We start from the raw sequence: 23854 nt of genomic DNA, 5'->3' as shown, positions 1-23854 counted from the left end.
AGTATTATTGTTTTTATGTCAATATTAAACTTATGTTTTGTATCTGTCGGATCTGAACATTCATGCCACAATAAAGAAAATTACATTAATGAATATGCTAGGTAACATTCCACATCAAAAATTCTGTTTTTATCACTTACCTACTCGAGGATGAGCAGGAATTAAGCTTGGGGATGCTTGATACGTCTCCAACGTATCTATAATTTTTTATTGTTACATGCTATTATATTATCTGATTTGGATGTTTAATGGGCTTTAATATGCTACTTTATATTATTTTTGGGACTAACCAATTAACCGAAGGCCCAGTGTCAGTTTTTGTTTTTTTTTTGCCTATTTCAGTGTTTTGCAGGAAAAGGAATACCAAACGGAATCCAAACGGAATGAAACCTTTGTGATGATCTTTCTTGGAACAAACGCAATCCAGAAGACTTGGAGTTGAAGTTTGGAACTCCGCAAGGCGGCCACGAGGCAGGAGGGCGCGCCCAGGGGGGTAGGCGTGCCCCCCACCCTCGTCGGGCCCACGGAGCTCCACCGACGTACTTATTTCGCCTATATATAATGATCTTATACCCTAAAAACATTAGGGGGAGACACGAAACCACTTTTCCACCGCCGCAACCTTTTGTACCCGTGAGATCCCATATTGGGGCCTTTTCTGTCGATCTACCGGAGGTGGAATCAATCATGGAGGGCTTCTACATCAACACCATAGCCTGTCCGATGAAGCGCGAGTAGTTTACCACTGACCTTCGGGTCCATAATTATTAGCTAGATGGCTTCTTCTCTCTCTTTGGTTCTCAATACAAAGTTCTCCTCGATTTTCTTGGAGGTCTATTCGATGTAATACTCTTTTGTGGTGTGTTTGCCGAGATCCGATGAATTGTGGATTTATGAACTTGATTATCTATGAATATTATTTGGTTCTTTGATTCTACTACACAACCTTCTTCTTGTAGACTTTGTTGGGCCTCCAAGTGCAGAGGTTTGTAGGACAGTAGCAAATTTCCCTCAAATGATGACCTAAGGTTTATCAATCCGTGGGAGGCGTAGGATGAAGATGGTCTCTCTCAAGCAACCCTGCAACCAAATAACAAAGAGTCTCTTGTGTCCCCAACACACCCAATACAATGGTAAATTGTATAGGTGCACTAGTTCGGCGAAGAGATGGTGATACAAGTGCAATATGGATGGTAGGTATAGGTTTTTGTAATCTGAAAATATAAAAACAGCAAGGTAACAAGTGGTAAAAGTGAGCGTAAATGGTATTGCAATGCTAGGAAACAAGGCCTAGGGTTCATACTTTCACTCGTGCAAGTTCTCTCAACAATAATAACATAATTGGATCATATAACTATCCCTCAACATGCAACAAAGGGTCACTCCAAAGTCACTAATAGTGGAGAACAAACGAAGAGATTATGGTAGGGTACGAAACCACCTCACAGTTATTCTTTCCAATCAATCCGTTGGGCTATTCCTATAAGTGTCACAAACAGCCCTAGAGTTCATACTAGAATAACACCTTAAGACACAAATCAACCAAAACCCTAATGTCACCTAGATTCTCCAATGTCACCTCAAGTATCCGTGGGTATGATTATACAATATGCATCACACAATCTCAGATTCACCTATTAAACCAACACATAGAACCTCAAAGAGTGCCCCAAAGTTTCTACCGGAGAATCAAGACGAAAACATGTGCCAACCCCTATGCATAGGTTCATGGGAGGAACCCGCAAGTTGATCACCAAAACATACATCAAGTGAATCAATAGAATACCCCATTGTCACCACGGGTATCCCACGCAAGACATACATCAAGTGTTCTCAAATCCTTAAAGACTCAATCCGATAAGATAACCTCAAAGGGAAAAATCAATCTATTACAAGAGAGTAGAGGGGGGGAGAAACATCATAAGATCCAACTATAATAGCAAAGCTCGCGATACATCAAGATCGTGCCAAATCAAGAACACGAGAGAGAGAGAGAGAGAGATACGTAGCTACTGGTACATACCCTCAGCCCCGAGGGTGAACTACTCCCTCCTCGTCATGGAGAGCGTCGGGATGATGAAGATGGCCACCGGTGAGGGATCCCTCCCTCCGACAGTGTGCCGGAACAGGGTCCCGATTGGTTTTTGGTGGCTACAGAGGCTTGCGGCGGCACAACTCCCGATCTATTATGTTCCCCGACCGGTTTAGGGTATATGGATATATATATTTAGGCGAAATAAATACGTCAGGGGAGCCACGAGGGGTCCACGAGGGTGGAGGGTGCGCCCTAGGGGGGTGGCCGCGCCCCCTATCTCGTGGCTCCCTTGTTTCTTTCCTGACGTGCACTCCAAGTCTATCGGGTAGCTTTCCTTCCAAAAATAACTTCTCCAGAAGGTTTTATTCCGTTTCGACTTCGTTTGATATTCCTTTTCTTCGAAACACTGAAACAAGGGAAAAAACAGGAACTGGCACTTGGGTGCTCTGGGTCAATAGGTTAGTCCTAAAAATAATATAAAAGTGCATAGCAAAGCCCATACAACATCCAAGATGGATAATATAATAGCCTGAATACTTCATAAATTATAGATACGTTGGAGACGTATCAGCATCCCCAAGCTTAATTCCTTCTCGTCCTCTAGTAGGTAAATGATAAAAGAAATAATTTATGAAGTGTGAATGCTAGCAGGTGCATAAGTTTGATCAATGATAATTTCAATAACCTTTTCTAGCATCATTATATGTCATAACAGTAGCTCAACTCATAGAACTTTGCATGATCAAGTAACAAACTATTCACATGTTAAAGCATAGATCATAAGCTTTCTTGAAAACTAACAAACTATGTTCTCAGTCATCAAACAATTGCAATTCATCTTATTTTCAGGAAGAGTCTATGTCAGATCTTTGATTCAGCAAACTTCACATACTCAACTATCATTTAGTCTTCCATGATTGCTACCACTCAAAGCATATTTTTAGAACAAATAGTATTCATCGAACACAGAGAAAGATAGGGGCTTAATGTTTCGCCTCCCAACCTTTTACCTCAAGGGCAATGTGAACAGTAATAATTCATGCTCACTAGCATATTGGAAGATTAATCGGCCAAAATAACCATGATAGTCCCTTCAGAGAGGGAAGCAGGGATTTGCAGAGGTGCCAGAGCTCGAAGTAAAAACAGACATGAAAATAATTTTGAGAGGTATGCTTTCATTGTCAACATAACGACCAAGAGTTCCCAATATCTTCCATACTACATATATTATAGGCGGTTCCCAAACAGAAAGGTAAAGATTTTTACTCCCCCTCAAACAACGGGTGCCTCCAACTAACATCAAACCTGGGCGAGTTTTGTTTGCAATTATTTTTTATTTGATTTCGATCTTTTGATCAAGGGACTGGGCATCCCAGTTACCAACCATTTCCTCGTGAAAGATGAGCGGAGTCCACTCATCGTGAGAATAACCCACCTAGCATGGAAGATACTGCTAACCTGTAGTCGCTACATGAGCGATTCGGGCATACAAAACAGATTGTTGTTTGAAGGTTTAGAGTTTGGCACATGCAAATTTACTTGGAACGACAGGTAAATACCACATATAGGTAGATATGGTGGACACTCATGGAAGAAACTTGATTCAAGGAGTTTGGATGCACAAGTAGTATTCCCGCTTAGTACAGATATTTTGGCTAGCAAAGGATTCTAAATAGCAAGCACCACATGTTAGAGGATCCAAAACAACATAACTTATACAAATATACCCAAGCATAACTCATTATGTTGTCTTTCTTGTCCAACTTCAACTAATTTGCTCAGGTTTGAAAATAATTAATGGGGATCACAATCACAGAAGATGTCCAAGATAGTATATTTATATGTGAAACCTCCCTTCCTTCAACATTCTTTCATGAATTGTTCAAGTGACCAATACAATGTTTGCTAACCTTCAATAAATTTACCACCTCTACTTCTTATATGTGAAGGCATTACTCCCCATAGGAAAGGCATATGAAACATATATAATTTCAGATTTATGACATTCAAATCATTCAACCATTTACTCATAGGATATAAGTGAAGCACACGAGTAAATGACAAACTACTCCAAAAAGATATAAGTGAAGATCAATGAGTAGTTAAATAATTATGTAGCTATGTGAAGACTCTCTAACATTTAAGACTTTCATATCTTGGTATTTTATTCAAACAGCAAGCAAAGCTAAAGAAAATAAAATGACGCTCTAGGCAAAACACATATCATCTGGTGAATAAAAATATAGCTCCAAGTAAAGTTACCGATTGAAGTAGACGAAAGAGGGGATGCCTTCTGGGGCATCCCCAAGCTTAGGGTCTTGGTTATCCTTGAATATTATCTTGGGGGTGCCATGTGCATCCCCAAGCTTGGGCTCTTGCCACTCCTTATTCCATAGTCCATCGAATCTTTACCCAAAACTTGAAAACTTCACAACACAAAACTTAATAGAAAATCTCATGAGCTCCGTTAGTGAAAGAAAAGAAAATACCACTTCAAGGTACTGTAATGAACTCATTATTTATTTATATTGGTGTTAAACCTACTGTATTCCAAGTTCTCTATGGTTTATAAACTATTTTACTATCCATAGATTCATCAAAATAAGCAAGCAACACAATGAAAACAGAATCTGTCAAAAACAGAACAGTCTATAGTACTCTGTATCAAACGTATACTTATGGAACTCCAAAAAATCTAAAATAAATTTTTGTACATGAGGAATTTGTCTAGTAATAATCTGCAAAAAGAATCAACTAAATACCACTCTCCAGTAAAAAGTCGAAGCTAATCTCGTGAGCACTAAAGTTTCTGTTTTTTACAGCATGATCATAAAGACTTCACCCACGTCTTCCCAAAGGTTCTACTTGGCACAAACACTAATTAAAACACAAAACCACATCTAAACAGAATCTAGATGGATTATTTATTCTTAAACAGAACCAAAAAGCAAGAAACTAAAATAAAATTGGGTTGCCTCCCAACAAGCGCTATCGTTTAACGCCCCTAGCTAGGCATGATGATTTCAATGATGCTCACATAAAAGATAAGAATTGAAACATAAAGAGAGCATCATGAAGAATATGACTAGCACATTTAAGTCTAAGCCACTTCCTATGCATAGAGATTTTGTGAGCAAACAACTTATGGGAACAAGAATCAACTCGCATAGGAAGGTAAAGCAAGCATAACTTCAAAACTTTAAGCACATAGAGAGGAAACTTGATATTATCGCAATATGTAGAAGCATATGGTCCTCTCTCATAATAATTTTCAGTAGCATCATGAATGAATTCAACAATATAACCAGCACTTAAAGCATTCTTTTCATGATCTACAAGCATAAAAAATTTACTACTCTCCACATAAGCAAAATTCTTCTCATTCGGAATAGTGGAAGTATCACAAGAGACATGAATACTATAAATTGTTTCCACATTAAAAGAGTAATGTTCAGAAAAAGGGTAATCATAATCATGACAAGTTTTATAAATATAATCATCACTACTTTTTATAGCATAAGTTTCATCACAATAATCATCATAAGTAGCAACTCTGTTCTCATCATAATCGATTGAAACCTCTTCCAAGATAGTGGAATCATTGCTAAATAAAGTTATGACCTCTCCAAATCCACTTTCATAATCGTTAAAATAAGATTCAACATCCTCCAAAATAGTGGGATCATTAATTCCTAAAGTTGACACTCTTCCAAACCCACTTTCATCACTATAATCATCATACGTAGAAGGCATGCTATCATTATTATAAATTTGCATATAAAAACTTGGGAGACTAAAAATATCATCTTCATTAAACGTAGCATCCCCAAGCTTGGGACAAACATTAATTGCAGCAAATATATTCTCAAAAACATCATCTTCATCAAACATAGCATCCCCAAGCTTGGGCCTTTTCATATCATAAGCATAATCACTCTCATCATTAATAGCATGGAAAGCACCAATAGTATAGCAATTATCATATTCTTCCAAGCAAGTGCCAAAAAGATTTTCAAGATCATAAGAAGTATTATTATCTTCCCAATCATAATCATCACAACAAACAATAGGCATAACGACATCATCATCAAGTGCATCATCTTCCACAATTATTTTTGATTCATTTTCATGAGGCACAACAATAATGGGAGCAACTTTATTTGGGAGAGATATCTTTTTACCTCTCTTCCTTTTTCTTTTCTTCTTCTTCACCACATCATGTGTGGGTTCAATCCTCTTTTTGGAGCTCCTTATTAAGGATATTGGTTGAATAGAAGGCTCCTCCTCGTTACCTGATTCATCATAAGAAATAATAGGAGGATATTGGGAAGTATCTTCCCTTTCGTTAGTATTCTCTTCATCCTCTATTTGTTTTCTTTTCTTTATGTAATTGGCAATATAAGGATTTTCAATGCAATTCACCACACAATACATATAAATTTCTTCTAGATCAAAGTGAAGAACTCTATCAAGGGCAAAGTCTGGAATATCCTTAGTTATACGTTTCATTTCTTCATAACCCAAGAGCAAACTAAGTTCATTATGATGTGCAAGGGAAATCAAGTCATCACAATTTTTGGACACGATACGATCATGAAACAATTTAAATTGGGTACTGAAATGATCATGTTCATTGCAAAGTTCACAAGTATGGCTAAGAAAATTTAAATTTTCAGCACAAGCATCTAGCCTTTCTTGCAACCATTTAGTTTCTAAATGCATATGCCTCTTGCAATATCTATCTTCCCTATTTGATGTGTACTTGCAAACCCAATGCACTCCTCAAAAATTGACATGCTTATAAGAGATATTTTCATCATGACTAGTGCAATCATCATTAGTACTATGGATATTCAAGGAGTTCATAGTAACAACATTGCAATCATCCTCATCATTCAAAGATTTAGTGCCAAACATTTTAATGCATTCTTCTTCTAACACTTTGGCACAATTTTCCTTTCCATCATACTCACGAAAGTTATTAAAAAGACGAAGCGTATGAGAGAAACTCAATTCCATTTTTTTTGTAGTTTTCTTTTATAAGCTAAACTAGTGCTAAAACAAGAAACAAAAAGATTCGATTGCAAGATCTAAAGATATACCTTCAGGCACTCACCTCCTCGGCAACGGCGCCAGAAAAGAGCTTGATGTCTACTACACAACCTTCTTCTTGTAGACGTTGTTGGGCCTCCAAGTGCAGAGGTTTGTAGGACAGTAGAAAATTTCCCTCAAATGGATGACCTAAGGTTTATCAATCCGTGGGAGGCGTAGGATGAAGATGGTCTCTCTCAAGCAACCCTTCAACCAAATAACAAAGAGTCTCTTGTGTCCCCAACACACCCAATACAATGGTAAATTGTATAGGTGCACTAGTTCGGCGAAGAGATGGTGATACAAGTGCAATATGGATAGTAGATATAGGTTTTTGTAATCTGAAAATATAAAAACAGCAAGGTAACAAGTGGTAAAAGTGAGCGTAAACGGTATTGCAATGCTTGGAAACAAGGCCTAGGGTTCATACTATCACTAGTGCAAGTTCTCTCAACAACAATAACATAATTGGATCGTATAACTATCCTTCAACATGCAAGAAAGAGTCACTCCAAAGTCACTAATAGTGGAGAACAAACGAAGAGATTATGGTAGGGTACGAAACCACCTCAAAGTTATTCTTTCCAATCAATCCGTTGGGCTATTCCTATAAGTGTCACAAACAGCCCTAGAGTTCGTACTAGAATAACACCTTAAGACACAAATCAACCAAAACCCTAATGTCACCTAGATACTCCAATGTCACCTCAAGTATCCGTGGTTATGATTATACGATATGCATCACACAATCTCGGATTCATCTATTCAACCAAAACATAGAACCTCAAAGAGTGCCCCAAAGTTTCTACCGGAGAATCAAGACGAAAACGTGTGCCAACCCCTATGCATAGGTTCATGGGCGGAACCCGCAAGTTGATCACCAAAACATACATCAAGTGAATCAATAGAATACCCCATTGTCACCACGGGTATCCCACGCAAGACATACATCAAGTGTTCTCAAATCCTTAAAGATTCAATCCGATAAGATAACTTCAAAGGGAAAAATCAATCCATTACAAGAGAGTAGAGGTGGGAGAAACATATAAGATCCAACTATAATAGCAAAGCTCGCGATACATCAAGATCGTGCCAAATAAGGAACACGAGAGAGAGAGAGAGAGAGAGAGAGAGAGAGAGAGAGAGAGAGAGATCACACGTAGCTACTGGTACATACCCTCAGCCCCGAGGGTGAACTACTCCCTCCTCGTGATGGAGAGCGCCGGGATGATGAAGATGGCCACCGGTGAGGGATACCCCCTCCGGCAGGGTGCCGGAACAGGGTCCGGATTGGTTTTTGGTGCCTACAGAGGCTTGCGGCGGCGGAACTCCCGATCTATTCTATTCCCCGATCGTTTTAGGGTGTGTATATATATATATATATATATATATATATATATATATATATATATATATATATATATATATATATATATAGGGAAAATAGATACTACCACCTAGTGGTAGTTACCACCACCCTTACTGCCGTCGGATGCCATCCATGTGTGAAGGCTGATTAACGGGTCACGGTTTTGGAAGTAGCTAGATTTTCTCAACCTGATTAAATATCCAGCCGCACCCTCCCGATTTATATGGCTAGTTTTATCATAGTATATAACTACCTCGAGTCAAAGCAAATGAGGCTAGCCTTTAAAATATATCCGTCGGCTTCGCGGCCGCCGTTGGCGTCATGTTTCACGGGAGGTAAGCATGTGGAGTTATTACCGTGATCCATCCCAAAACACATATGTTAATCTTTGCTCCATCTTTTTTTTGTGGGGTAATCTTTGCTCCATCTTGCTCTACTTCTCTAGATTTACCATATGTACGTGTGACCTATGGATGCGAAGACCGGTGCTCATGCTTCAGATCAGGACTACACAATCAGAAAAAAAAGAGGCCCATCTGCAACGGATTTTTTGTCTTTCGTGATCCATATGCTTGGAAAATGTGAATAATTCATCTTTTATCTGTTAATTCGAGGTTGGGGACAAGATATATACACATGCACGGCCTTCATGCGAGTTTTATCCCTGAAGTGAGACAGACGGCATCATGCGTACATACACCGGCCCTATCATCGACGACAACATGGCGTTGATATCCGTGGCCAGGCGCATTCTTGCTTTCCGGGACATCACTCGTCTGCTGTTGTTGCCGGGCTACCAAATGCTAATACTAATTCTTTTATATTTTGTTGGATACTTTTCAACATTTCAAAGTACGTCGCCATCGGATCTGTGGCCGTGGCGACGCCGACGACACCCACCAACTATGTTGGCTCCGCACTTGCACCACGTACTGTTCAGTACTGCTCCGGAACGTGATTGCATGGCGGCACATGGTAGAGGGACGTGATTGCTCCAGCATGGCGGTGGCGGCTGCACCAACGTATACGTCCGATCACAGATTAAGAGTTGCTAAACAAAGTTCAGGGATGATAAGATGGGCACATGACCGGAGGGAAACAACAGAATAAATTGTATATGATCATTCGATGTCACGTAGAGGTCGATGGAATCATGGATGAACTACTTACATTATCTGTGTAGTACATCAATGTGTATATGTTGGCTCCGTATCTTTAATTTGTTGTAGCAAGAGATAATACTACATACTATATTTCTTGTAGCAAGAGATAATACTACATACTTTTTTTCGTGAGATAATACTACATACTACCTTTTAATTATTATACTCCATACTACTTTTCTTACATATAGTCTCTTTTTGTAATCTACATACTCCCTTTCTCTAATATACATATTATATGCGTGCATGTGAGAGTGCCTCGGAAATTTCACAGAATGCACACTAACATACTACTATTACGTATACATACACTCTCTTTTTAATTCCATTGATATACTCGATCCTTGTCTTAATACTGTAAACCTCAATTAAACATCATACTCTATACTCCAATTTAAGAGCGTACATACTCTATACACCATGCCTCCAACAACTGTAAGGCATACATCATACTTTTCATAATCTATATGACTATGGAGTATATATATTCTACTTTTTCTGAAGTATATAGTATGTATAACATAGCTCGACGAATATACTGTATATAGAGTATATATGGAGTATATATATTCTACTTTTTCTGAAGTATATAGTATGTACCTATAATATAGCTGGACAAGTATACTATATATAGTGTATGGAGTATGTATATTGAGACTATCCAGTGGGGGTAGAATATGTATGGAACAGATATACCATAGAGGAACAAGAGGATGTTTCGAATATTAGTTGGTGCAGTACGTAAGTCACGCTAACTAACCCTTATCCGGTGTTTAAAAAAGCAGCTAGCACTTATCCACGCAGTGATATGCGGTGCATGCGGTCGGGCTACTAGCGTGTTGTTCAACTAACTACTGAGAGTGAAATGTTAATGGATCACTATTCATCCACTAACCCGTTTGCACATCGGTGTAGAAGGACACGTGACACACAGATAATTAGGAGGTAACTACCACTGCTTGTAGATAAAATTTGTCATATATATAGGTCAGTGGAGCCACAAGGGGCCCACAAGGGTGGAGGGCGCGCCCTAGGGGGTGGGCGCGCCCCCCTACCTCGTGGTTCCCTCGTTTCTTTCCTGACGTGCACTCCAAGTCTATCAGGTAGCTTTTCTTCCAAAAATAACTTCTCCAGAAGGTTTCATTCCATTTCGACTCCGTTTGATATTCCTTTTCTTTGGAACACTGAAACAATGGAAATAACAAGAACTGGCACTGGGCTCTGGGTCAATAGGTTAGTCCCAAAAATAATATAAAAGTGCATAGTAAAGCCCATAAAACATCCAAGATGGATAATATAATAGCATGAATACTTCATAAATTATAGATACGTTGGAGATGTATCATTCTTCTCTGAATTATTATATGCATGATTTGATATCTTTGCAAGTCTCTTTGAATTATCGATTTAGTTTGGTATACTAGGTTGATCTTTCTTGCAATGGGAGAAGTGCTTAGCTTTGGGTTCAATCTTGCGGTGTCCTTTCCCAGTGACAGCAGGGGCAGCAAAGCACGTATTGTATTGTTTCCATCGAGGAAAAAAAGATGGGGTTTATATCATATTACTTGAGTTTATCCCTCTTCATCATGTCATCTCGCTTAATGCGTTACTCCGTTCTTATGAACTTAATACTCTAGATGCATGCTGGATAGCAGTCGATGTGTGGAGTAATAGTAGTAGATGCAGAATCGTTTCGGTCTACTTGACACGGACGTGATGCATATATTCATGATCATTGCCTTTAACTTCTTTTTGTTTGCACTCTTTTGCAGTGTCCCTCCTCCATCTGTGGTGCCTCCATGTGCTACTTCAAATTGGTTAGCAATAACAAAAGTAATTCCCACTGAAACCAAAGCAGTGTTAGGGTCAACCGGTTCAGTGGCCACCACCGGGCCTATGTTTGAAACTGAATCGTCGGCTACCCTTTTCCCTAATATGAGGGGGTCTTCCTTCTGTATCTCGCTTTTCTGGCCAGTTAGAAATTCTTTCCCTTCTGAGGCTGCTAAAGCATTGTAATGCCAATTTATGTTTATATCATATTCTTTTTTTTGCGGGGATTTCTATCATATGCTGTAATCACTCCCTCTCCCAGAATATGGGTTTGAGCGCCCATCACATTCTTCTCTTTTGTGCCATTTTCTATGTCATCACTTCCCATATCTCTGCATTTGCATGTCCTCGTGCACCAAAAAGGTTGCCTCTCTTTTCCCTTCCGCTGCCGCGTATTCCATATACCATCAGTCCCATCTCCTCGACCAGCTTGTGAGAGACGTGATTCAAGATTATGGTTCAGCCGAATCTATGGTCTATGATGTATGATTTAACATCCTACTACATGTGGATCTGTGACATGCATGCCAACTGTATTTTTTAATCAACCATGCATGGATCCTCATGAATAGACATGCATGCCAACTGCATTTTTTAATCAACCATGCACGGATCCTCATGAACAGTTTAGAAATCAATGGTGTCGAGCGTAGGTTCGGTTGAACCATGGTTTAGTAAAACATTTTCGACCCATTCTATTGCCCTCCAGTTAGTTTTTTTTTTGAGGTAACAAAAGGCCCAACAAAATCTAAAGCAGACTGGATGGCGGTGGGCCGGAGCCATGGGGAGTCTCGTAGCCGAAGTAAAAGTCGGTTTGCTCACCCTTTTTCCCTGGAGATAAAAACCCCCGACTCCGTGCTTGTTTCTCTCTCGCAGCCGATTGCTCGATCTCCCGCAAATCCGCGCGATCGACATGGAAGCCCGAACGGATCACCAACAACCGTCCGGCGATCCTTCGCCGGGGCAACCTCGCTGGGTGTTGCTCCAGGGCAACATGATCTGCGAGGATCCCGCCGCCAGAGCAACAACACCCATCGCCAGCGACGATCTCGACGCCGAGACCGTGGCGGATGCTCTGACCTCCGGAGGCCGTAACGTCCGCGTCTCTCTCCACCTCACGGCGCCACCGGCGGTGTCACGCCTGCGCGTCGACATCCCCGGCCTGCCGGAGGGCACCCAGCTCCTCGCGCAGATCATCGCGGCCCACGCGGACTCGGTCCTTATAGAGATCGAGACCAGCAGACCCGGCAGGTTTGATACTCACAAACGCGACTCATTGGACTACTTCGTCTATAATGCCGGCGACGCCGCCGCCGACCCTTCCCGCCCGCCGTCGCTGTCGCTGCTGCCCCCTTACCACAAGGGGTCACCCAGGTGGAAGCGACTTATGCCTGCAGAAACCACTGCCCTCCTGCGCCGCGGCGACGAGGACCTGCTCGTGGCGCGGCTGACCCTCGATGGCACGGAAGGAGAGGCGCCGCTCGAGGCCGAGCTCTGCCTGCTCAGATCCGGCGAGTGGGAGTGGGAGCCCAAGCGTCTTCCGGTCCTCCACGGCGACGGCAAGCGGAAGGAGGTGTCCTTCTGGGAGACCGACACGGTCATCCCCGTCGGCGACCGGTTCTTGTACTGGGTGGACTACTACCGCGGCATCATCTTCTCGGACGCGTGGGAGGAGACGCCCCAGCTGCGATACGTGTCTCTTCCCGTGGAGCCCTTGGAAGGCCGACCGCGCGACCACGACAGCGGCTCGAGCTACCGTGGCGTGTGCGCAACGAACGGCGGTGGAGCAGTGAGTTTCGTGGAAGTCTTTCCCCGCTGCTGCTGCGGCTGCCCGGGCGCCACCTTCTGCTCGCGCTCCCGCTACGCCTTCAACATAACCACGTGGACGCTGAGGATGGATGACGACATGGTGAGGTGGGACAAGGTCAGCGTGGTCGACTCCGACGAGCTCTGGTCGCTCCCCGGCTACAGCGGCGTCGTGCCACGCATCACACCAGAGTACCCCATTGTCAGCCTGGACGACCCCGATATCCTCTGTTTCATGGTGCGCAAGCTCCCATACCATATGGAGGACGTTGACGGCGACCATGCGATACGGATGATCGAGGTGGACACGAATCGCATGGAGCTGCGGTCCATCGTCTGTTACGATGAGCACGACAACGATTTTTGCTCTCCTCCCGAGTTCATTCCCTGCGTGATCTCCCGGGTACTTCGACGCCTCCTCTCGCAGCTGGCGTCCTCCGGCAAAGCTCCATGACCATGAGCAAGCACCGACGACGGTGGCCGCAACAGTTAAACTCGATTCATCGGATAACAAGGCAGCCATGGCTTCTCCTGGAGAGATGTTGGCGACACTCCGGGAGATAGGTGACCTGGAGCGTGATGACATGCTGAGAACGTATAGCGTTCTTGTGTGTGATGGGAGCCAGTTCAAGTTCAGGTCACTTTTGGCGCTTCCCAACGACATGAGGAAGGATTACTGCCTGCTGCTCATGCAAAATCGTCTATAATTGATTTGCTTCAGTAAAGCTACGTACTGATCATGATATGATCGCCATGTGATTACTGCCCATGGAGTGTTTGCGTTTTTGTCCAAGAGAAGGTTCAGTAAAGAAAAAAGAAAAAAAGAAACGGGATTGCTATTTTACATGTAGATGCAATTTACTTACCTCATATCTAAATATCTAACCATTGGATTCAATCACGAGGATTCATGTTTTCTCTTTAACACGTGTGAGCGCAAACCAGGTCAAGCGAGAGGCGCATTGGCCCACTATGTTCACCGTTTAGTTTGTATGTCCCTTTTTTTATTTCTTTGACTTGTCTCATTTTTCTGTTATCTCGTAACTGGGCCCATTTTTCTGTTATATATCCCAGTTGCAAGTTCATCCTTGACTCACAATATTGGGCATTTAGTGGTTTTTGTCCTGTTGCAAGCTCATCCTGGACTCGCAACTGGGCCGGTGGTTTGTTTTATCCCAGTTGCAAATCGACCCATGACTCATAGCTGAGCTCTTAGTTTAGTAGTTGTCCTAGTTGCAAGTCACCATCGACTCCTAACTAGGCTCGTAGTCGTCCGACTTTGAAGCCCATCATTGGCTCACAATAGAGTTTGTGCTTTATTTTCATCCCAGTTCTTGGTCCACCCTTGACTCGGAACTGGTCCCATAGTTTGTTTCACCCCAGTTTCATAGTCCTCCCTTTTGTTTAAGGTCTTTGGTTGACCCAGTTGCAAGTCTACCATGAACTCGCAAGTGGCTTTATACCTGTAGTTGCCCCAGTTGCAAGTTCACCTTTGACTCACAACTGGGGCTTTCTTGTAGTTGTGGTAGTCCTATTTGCAAGACAACCATCGACTTGCAACTGATTTTTTTTGTACTTTGTAGTTGTCCCAGTTGTAAGTCAATTCTTTACTCGCCTTGCAACTCGAGGCTTTGTAGTTGTACGTGCCGCAGTTGTAAGTCCACCGTCGACTCTCAACTTGAGGCTTTGTAGTTGTAGGTGCCCTAGTTGCAAGTCCAGTGTTGACAGACAACTCGGGGTTTGTAATTGTAGTTTCCATAGTTGCATGTCCATCCCTCGACTCGCAACTGTTTTTTTTTATAGTTGCAGTTGTCCCAGTTGCAAGTCCACCATCGACTCGCAAACTAGGTTTTGTACCTGTAGTTGCCATAGTTGCAAGTCCACCTTCAACTCGCAACTGGAGTTTTTTTGTAGATGTTGTTGACCTAGTTGCAAGTCCACCCTTGACTAGGAACTGGGGCGTTTTTGTAGTCGTAGTTTCGTAGTTGCAACTCCACCCTGAACTCCCAATTGAGCTTTCTGTACTTGTAGTTGCCCCAGTGGCAAGTCCACACTCGACTCGTAACTAAGATCTTTATACTTGTAGGTGCCCCAGTTGCAAGTCCAACCTCGACTCGCAACTAAGGTCTTTGTACTTGTATGGTCCAACCCATTTTTTTGTAGTAGTTGCAAGTTCAACCCAAACACACAACTCACTGACCTAGTTGCATGTCCACCCTCAAGCAAGTTGCTCCCCATTCCTTTCTAGTTGCATGTCCAAACTAACTTGCAACTCGCCCGACCCAATTGCATGTCCAACCCCAACAAGCAACTTGCCCCCAACCCCTATCTAGTTGCATGTCCAAGCCCACCACACAACCTACCTGACCCAGTTGCATGTCGAACCCGACCATGCAACTCATGCCCAACATAGTTGCATGTCCACTCTCGCCACGCAACTCGTTCCCCAACCCAGTTCCCCTATCTAGTTGTATTTTTTCCTCAAATACATATCAATTTTATAATACACATTATATATTTTTCTGTTTACAAGAGAAACATTTTATAATACACGTTGAATATTTTTTAAATACATGATGAATACTTTTTCAAATATAGGCCCAAGCATTTTTTAGAATAGATGGTAAACACTTTTTACAAACTCCAGCTAAACATTTTTTTAAATGGTATCTTTTAAGAAAAATACACGAACACTTTTTTACATTGGATAAGCATTTTCTAGAAAAAAATTTGAAATGCGTGAAGTTTGTTTAAAAAATTGTTACGAACACTTCTTTGAATGTTACAAGCCTTTTTTTTCATTGTATAATACATTCTTTTTAAACATCACAAACATTCTTTTGAAATGCGTAATTTTTATTCAAACGTCAAATTTTTAAAATGGTATCAAAAATAGTTTTATTTAAAATTTATGATTAAAATAAAAATAAACTAATGTATTCATGTTTTTCATAAAATGTTTGTTATAGTCAAAAGTGTCCACACTTCAAAACTGTTCCGGGGTTTTTGAAAATTGTTCACATTTTCGAAATTTGTTTGTGAAGAAAATGTTCAGAACACCAGAATTTGTTCAAAATGATCAGAATTACAAAGTTTATTCACATTTTAAAAAGACTTTTCAAAATTTCAAAATTGTTTGTGTTTTCAAAAATATTCGATATTTCAAAACAAAATTACAATTTGCAAAAAACAAATCGAAAATATCAAGAATGTCATCTAATGTCGTGCTGTACTATGTTGCTATTAAGGTTTCCCGCGTCCTAATAATCAACAGTAGCTAGTGGTTGTACTGGTAGGAGGTGGATCTTTTTTAGGCCAGGTAGGAGCTGGTGTTCCCTACTGTTTGGTCGTGAGTTCGATTCATAGGACGTGCCGAGCGTTGCCGGTCCAAAAAGAAACAAACAAATAATAGAACGACATGGTGGGCTGGACATGCGCCAGTTCAAAAATAATAACAGATCGTCATGGTGGGCTAGGCATGCGCTGATTTCTGCTGATGTCATCATTTGGATGTGAGATATTATTTCACATCTAGACAAGATATAGACACACCCAAAAATAAAGGGTCCCGATAACTGCCACACGTGTGGTCTATCGGGTAGTTGTGCCACACGCCTCGTGTGGCATGGACAGCAACCACCCCACACATCTACGTGTGGGCAAAACAATTAATGCCCACACACCTCTTTTTTCCCTCCCGAACCCTCTTACATGCGTGTGTGTGGACGAAGTTGATAACGCCCACACGCCCGTATGTCAGGCCTCGTACCCTCCTGGTCCCGCACGCCACGCGTGACGCCCACCGTGCGCCCGCAGTTGCCATGGTCCAGACCCTCGTCCATGTTCGTTTAACTGCAGTTGCCATGTCGCTGAACTACGGTTGCCATGTCGGACAACTGCAGTTGCCATGGTTGCTCAACTGCAGTTGCCATGTATGGTCTGATCTAATGTAGTTGCCATGATTTCATAATTTTAGGAGTTGCCACATACTAACACTAGGCAGTTGAGAGAGTTGTCATGTGCTCACAAGCATGCTAGGGCAGTTGCCATGTAAAAATAAAGAGTTGCCATCTGCTTACGTGGACGTTAGGGCAGTTTCCATGTACGTGCACGTTGGGGCAGTTGCCATGTACCATGCAAAAACACATGGCAACTCGGTAAAAGAGAGTTGCCATCTGCTTACGTGCACACTAGGCAGTTGCCGTGTACCCTGCAAAAACACATGGCAACTCGGGTAAAAAAAGAGAGTTGCCACCTGCTTATAAAGCACACTAGGGGCAGTTGCCATGTGCGCTGCGAAAACACATGGCAACTAGCAGCTTGGGTGTGGGAGAGGAAACGGACGTGTGGGCGAGATGGCAAATGCCCACACACTAGCCCTTGTGTGCGCGTGCAAAGTGGCGTGTGGCGCGAACTGCTGAACGCCCACACACCGGCCACTCCGTATGGTAAAACGGATGTGTGGGCGACCTCTCTCACACACCACACACACGAGTTGTCCTACGTGGCATATAAAATCAGCTAATTCGTGCCAAGATTCGTGCAGAAGTTACTGGACGGTGATGGAGACGTGTGGGTGAGTTGGCTAATGCCCACATGTGTGAGCGTTAACATTTCCGTAAATAAAAGATCAAAGAAACAAAAAGAAAATCTAAAAAGAAACTAGATACAAAAACAATGAACAAGGAAAAAAACCAGAAGAAATAGACAGGAAACCAAAACAAATATAAGCCGAAAAAACAGGAAAAGAAAAACCATGGAACCAACCCGGCCGCACCAAAAACAAGGCTGAAAAAAAGTCCACCTCACCCCCTGTTATTGGGCCGGCCTTGCGGGTGGCGGAGTCAATTAACGGCATTTTGTTGGTCTTCTTTTACAGAAATAATAACTTTCCTTTCCGTCTCTTATCTCTACTCCTAATTGACGAGTCCGTAGGTCGTTCGTTCGTTCATTACCCACCCATCGAATGAAATCCCTCTCCCACCGACCAAAAAATCATCCCTCCGATTTTCATTAATAAAACACACCTTCCATTTGCGCACCTCCTTTGTTTTCCACGCTAAAAGAAAAGCAAAAGAAAAACGGGAGGCACCTTCGCTCGTGCACAAGGATAGGAAGGTACTGATCTCTTTCCTGTTTGCGTTTAGTTTTTTTCCTATTTCCCAGTATAGGCTGCAATCTGCCCCTAGATCCCTTTCTTAGCGATATTTTCCAACTCTGCCGCTCCTGGTCTACCGCACCATCGTCCCCGCTAGCCTCCCCATCTAGGCCATCGTCCCTGATCCTCTCCGGCCGCCATGAAATCTCTACTCCTAATTGACGAGTCCGTAGGTCGTTCGTTCGTTCATTACCCACCCATCGAAGGAAATCCCTCTCCCACCGACCAGAAAATCATCCCTCCGATTTTCATTAATAAAACACACCTTCCATTTGCGCACCTCCTTTGTTTTCCACGCTAAAAGAAAAGCAAAAGAAAAACGGGAGGCACCTTCGCTCGTGCACAAGGATAGGAAGGTACTGATCTCTTTCCTGTTTGCATTTAGTTTTTTTCCTATTTCCCAGTATAGGCTGCAATCTGCCCCTAGATCCCTTTCTTAGCGATATTTTCCAACTCTGCCGCTCCTGGTCTACCGCACCATCATCCCCGCTAGCCTCCCCATCTAGGCCATCGTCCCTGATCCTCTCCGGCCGCCATGAAATTGAGGTAGTTGTCATCGACCTTGTTGGGGACATCGTGTCCCCACTCGATGTACAGGCGGAGTCCGGCATGAGAGAGATAGCGGCATCCTTGCCAAGTCCGGCGAAGTTCACGATCTCCATGTCCTGGCCGAGTCGGACACCGCCTCCTTCCATCTTGATCGTGGCCGAAGACAGCAATGTCGTCCCCCTGCCTGGCATGCCTGTGGTTCGTGAATCTAAGGCGTGTGCGCCCCGCTCAGCCTCGTGCATGTGACCGCCATTGTTGATGGGTCCAGCGTCATGCGTGAGCAAGGTTATATTGCAGGGCAAGGACGGTGTCCGGGAGGACGGTGGGAAGTTCATGGCTTGCGTTGGGGGAGATCGTCGTGTTGTTTTGTATGTGCCAGGCTATGGCATGGAGTGAAGTGGAACAATTCGTCACAATGTGTTTCAACTTTGAAGTGGCTAGGATACCCGGAAGACCCCACATGGACGGTGGATGAGCTCCGCCACCTCAATGCCGTCAGAGCCCCTTCTTCCACCAACCGCACAGCCACACCGTCGGTCTCCTTTGCCCTGTGGTTGATTTGGTACTAATCTTTCTGCACTAACTACGGTTCACTTGGTTGTGTCAAGGCAGATACCGATATTTTGGACGATGTGTAGGTCAGTACGAGGTTGCACAGGAAGGCATTTGCCACAGTGTCTCTTGCGGAGATCTCAGGTTCAAGCCCATCCGAACTGCAAAATTTTCGTAAGATAATCGTCATTTGTGTTCCTGCTTGCTAGCTTTTTTATGGATACATTTGAGAGTTGTCTCAGTTCATAGGAAATTACTGCTTTTGATGTTGAACAATGTATATTAATTTTACAGTGAAGGTCGATGGAAATGATTTTACTCGAGACGACGCTTTTCCTCCCGTCTGATTTACCATCAGTACCGGATGTCGTCCCTACTACACAACAAACTGGGCAAGGCATGTTTGGTAATTGTCGTGCTTTATTTTGATGCTCATGTTATGATTACTTGAGGACACAAATGCATACCGCGGAGCAGTCTCATGTGTTCGACCTCCGAGTACTATGGATTATCAGGTTCTTTTAGTTTGTTTCCACATCAGTTGTGTGCAAGGAGTCTTCTTTTTTCTCTTGTACATGAATCTATTTGCTTTTCTCCAATGGTACAATTTCTCAAGTTCAACAAGAGTGTGGTTTGTGCCTTTTATCCATTCTATCAAAAAATGGATCGGGCTCTACTATCGAAAGCGATAACAGAACAAAACAAGAAAAATCAACGAGGTTAATTCCTTTTTCTACTAAGTTCTACCATTGAACTCAAATTCGTATTTAATGGAAAGAAGGTCAAACTTTTGTCCGTACTGATTTTTGTATGGTTCGCAGGAGAGAGGGAGAAGTTGGCCAGCATGGGGTCATGAGTGGTACAAACAGGAAGATGGATGCCCATAGTTCTTCAGTTTACCTTGGATTTTTCAGTTTTTTCTCATCTCATAATTACTATATTTTATTTATGTGTTAGTGCGGTTAAGCTTCTTTATGTTTTGTTCCTTCCCACTTTAGGCCTCTTGTGCACCTTGATTTTGTTTTGGAGTTTATTCGGTGCCAATGTCTTAGGACAATACTTTGATGCATGGATTTATTCCGGCATTCTAATTTCAAAACCTTTGTGCCACTGTCTTCATTGCATTCATCTTAATGGATGTAATATAAACTCTTACTGAAAAACATGTGTGATGATGGAGGAATGGACGTCAATTTAAAGGTGCGTATTATTCAACTTGATTCATTGGTCAGGATTTTTGAATATATGGCTTGTAATTCCAGCGACCAAGAACTTAATTCATATTCTAAAAATTGAAGGGGAGGTAGGGGAGTATTGTCAATCATGTCCAGAAACAATACTCATTTTTTTATTCCAGTCAATTTATTTCTTGTGTGTATCATTGATTGAGTATTTGCGTTGGAACTAAGTATATTAGTGCCTTGGAATTTTCTCTATGCTTTATTCACTTGTCATTGCTAATGTACAAGACATACATTTATATTTGGCTTACATATTCTTTGTACTTATCATCGCACTTCGTGTTTTATACTAACTGTGGTACCTCTTGAAGGAGGGAAAGCTAGGAGTCATTTCTGACTAAGGTGCGGAAGCTGGTGGACACGTACAATTTCTCAAGTTCAACGAGAGTGTGGTTAGTGCCTTTTATCCATTCTATCAAAAAACTGGACCGGGTTCTACTATCGAAAGCGATAACGAAACAAAACAAGAAAAATCAACCAGGTTAGTTCCTTTTTCTGCTATGTTCTACCATTGAACTCAAATTCGTATTTAATGTAATGAAGGTCAAACTTTTGTCCGTACTGACTTTTGTATGGTTCGCAGGAGAGAGGGAGAAGTTGGCCAGCATGGGGTCATGAGTGGTACAAACAGGAAGATGCATGCCCATAGTTCGTCAGTTTACCTTGGATTTTTCAGTTTTTTCTCATCTCATAATTACTATCTTTTATTTATGTGTTACTGCAGTTAAGCTTCTTTATGTTTTCTTCCTTCCCACTTTAGGCCTCTTGTGCACCTTTATTTTGTTTTGGTGTTTATTAGGTGCCAATGTCTTAGGACAATACTTTGATACATGGATTTATTCCGGCATTCTAATTTTGAAACCTTTGTGCCACTGTGTTCATTGCTTCACCTTAATGGATGTAATATAAACTCTTACTGAAAAACTGGTGTGATGATGGAGGAATGGACGTCAATTTAAAGCTGCGTATTATTCAGCTTGATTCATTGGTCAGGATTTTTGAATATATGGCTTGTAATTCCAGTGACCAAGAACTTAATTCATATTCTAAAAATTGAAGGGGAGGTAGGGGAATATTGCCAATCATGTCCAGAAATAATGCTCATTTTTTTATTCCAGTCGATGTATTTCTTGTGTGTCTCATTGATTGAGTATTTGCGTTGGAACTAAGTATATTAGTGTCTTGGAATTTGCTCTATGCTTTATTCACTTGTCATTGCTATGTACAAGGCATACATTTATATTTGGCTTACAGATTCTTTGTACATATCGTCGCACTTCGTGTTTTATACTGACTGTGGTACCTCTTGAAATGGGCGCTGAGATGGCCATCGACATTTGCACATCGCCATACCTGAGGCATGAGGACGTCGCCGCCCGGTTCATCATTGCTGATGGGATCGGCACAAGGCGAGTCAAATCAATCTTGTACGTCATGGCAGATGCCCCAAACTTTTTTGATATCCATTGACAATGATTCCTCACATATAAATCACGCAACATCCATGGACGACCTTCAGGTGAAGAATCTATTGTTTGCTCCAGTGGCAGGGATGTTGGTGGCACGAAGTTGTTTAGTAACAGGACGTTCTAAACTAGAGATTTGAGTTGAAGCACACGAGGAGTTCCTATCATCGATGCTAGCCGTAAAGTTGAATGCATATGTTGGTGAGCTCTGTAATCCAAACACCCATAATATAGCAGATGCTATTTTTTAATGTTAGCAGGTAAGTTGTTTTTCACATTTTATAAAGTAGCTTGTGACATACCTAAAAACTAAGAGTCATGTAGGCACATGGGGAACTCCTTTTTGGGCATTTTCTGCTCAATTATAGAGTTTTATGGCAGTATCATAATTTTTCATATCTGAGTAAAGTGCATGTTATTTTAGATTTATAGTAAAGTGCATGTCAGTACCAACAAAAGGAAATTTTCAAGAAAATTGTTCTTTCCTGATGGTAATCATTTTCATACAAACTACTATGGTTTGCTTGTCCTTTTGGAGTTGCGTCGTGTTCATCCGAGAACCTGTAACGAATGTTGTTGAATTCCTACTATTTTTCTATGATTTTGAAGCTTTAAATATTGAATTCCTTTAGGTTAATAGTATGCCTGAGATGAAACTTTTGGCGGAGATACAGTTTTGATATACAACTTTACTTGCTTCTTAATCCATGTGGTAATGTCATTAGCATACATGATATTTTACGCACCATACACTGTTCTCTCACAAAAATTGGTTAGTTTCTAAATTCTAGCCTTTGCTTGATTCAGGTTTCACAATTACATGATGATGAGGATGGAGCTGTCCTTCCAACAATTGTCTCGATAACTGATAGGTAGTAACACTTCAAGCACGAAATCAGCATTGCAACGCGCCTGAATTATGTATGGCATCCGCCCATGTCCATAATTGGAACCTTTGATAATTAGAAGATGCCTGGTACAATATTTGTCCATGTGTTGTACTTAATTTGTACTACAACGCAAGTCACCATAAGTTAATGTGTGCAGTACAATAAAATGGAAGAACGGTTATGTCCGGCATTCAAATACAATCCATCAACAAGCGTCCATGGCGACATATTGGAAGGGGCCAAAATCTCACCATCTTTTAAATATGTATATGCAATCAGAAAAGAATATTTAAAAGGCCCGTAGCAACGCACGGGCTTTCTACTAGTTCTTATATATGTCTCAAATGTAAGAAAAAGTTGGTTCTACCATCTCACGATAACAGAACAACAAAGTAGAGCATACAGACTGGCCGAAACAGCTAAAAAGCATGGTGTTCAGAAGATTCTAGGAACTCAACCACAGTTTGCCACTGGCACTCGACCAAACACGACTTGTAAATAGTCTCAAAAAGTTTGCACACTTGTTACACTACCACATAATTAGCTCCTCGACAGGCTTAACATGCTGCTACTGGGATATGGGAACACTAGATATAGATGCAGTTCAGCTCAGTTGCCACTGTACATCAGATCATCCTTGTTGCAGATATAGGACCAACCAACAATAAACTTCACCCTGCAGAATCCAAGGTTGCAAGTACCTT

The 23854-nt window shown here is 41.9% G+C and overlaps 1 long non-coding RNA gene across 2 annotated transcripts; it reads left to right on the top strand.

Annotated features, from left to right (window-relative positions):
* Nucleotides 1-18911: 18911 nt before the first annotated feature.
* Nucleotides 18912-23332, top strand: LOC123082940 (uncharacterized). 2 transcript variants are annotated; one of them, XR_006439161.1, is made up of 7 exons: nucleotides 18912-19563; nucleotides 19640-19727; nucleotides 19848-20272; nucleotides 20375-21275; nucleotides 21378-22221; nucleotides 22339-22461; nucleotides 23068-23332. It is a non-coding gene; the product is annotated as an uncharacterized lncRNA (long non-coding RNA). The 2 variants fall into 2 exon arrangements; XR_006439160.1 differs by having other exon boundaries at nucleotides 22314-22461.
* Nucleotides 23333-23854: the final 522 nt, after the last annotated feature.

Source organism: Triticum aestivum, chromosome 4A, assembly GCF_018294505.1.
Source record: "Triticum aestivum cultivar Chinese Spring chromosome 4A, IWGSC CS RefSeq v2.1, whole genome shotgun sequence".
NCBI classification, from domain to species: Eukaryota; Viridiplantae; Streptophyta; class Magnoliopsida; order Poales; family Poaceae; genus Triticum; species Triticum aestivum.
Note: the sequence above shows the minus strand (reverse complement) of the source record. Positions and strands in the feature narration are given on the sequence as shown.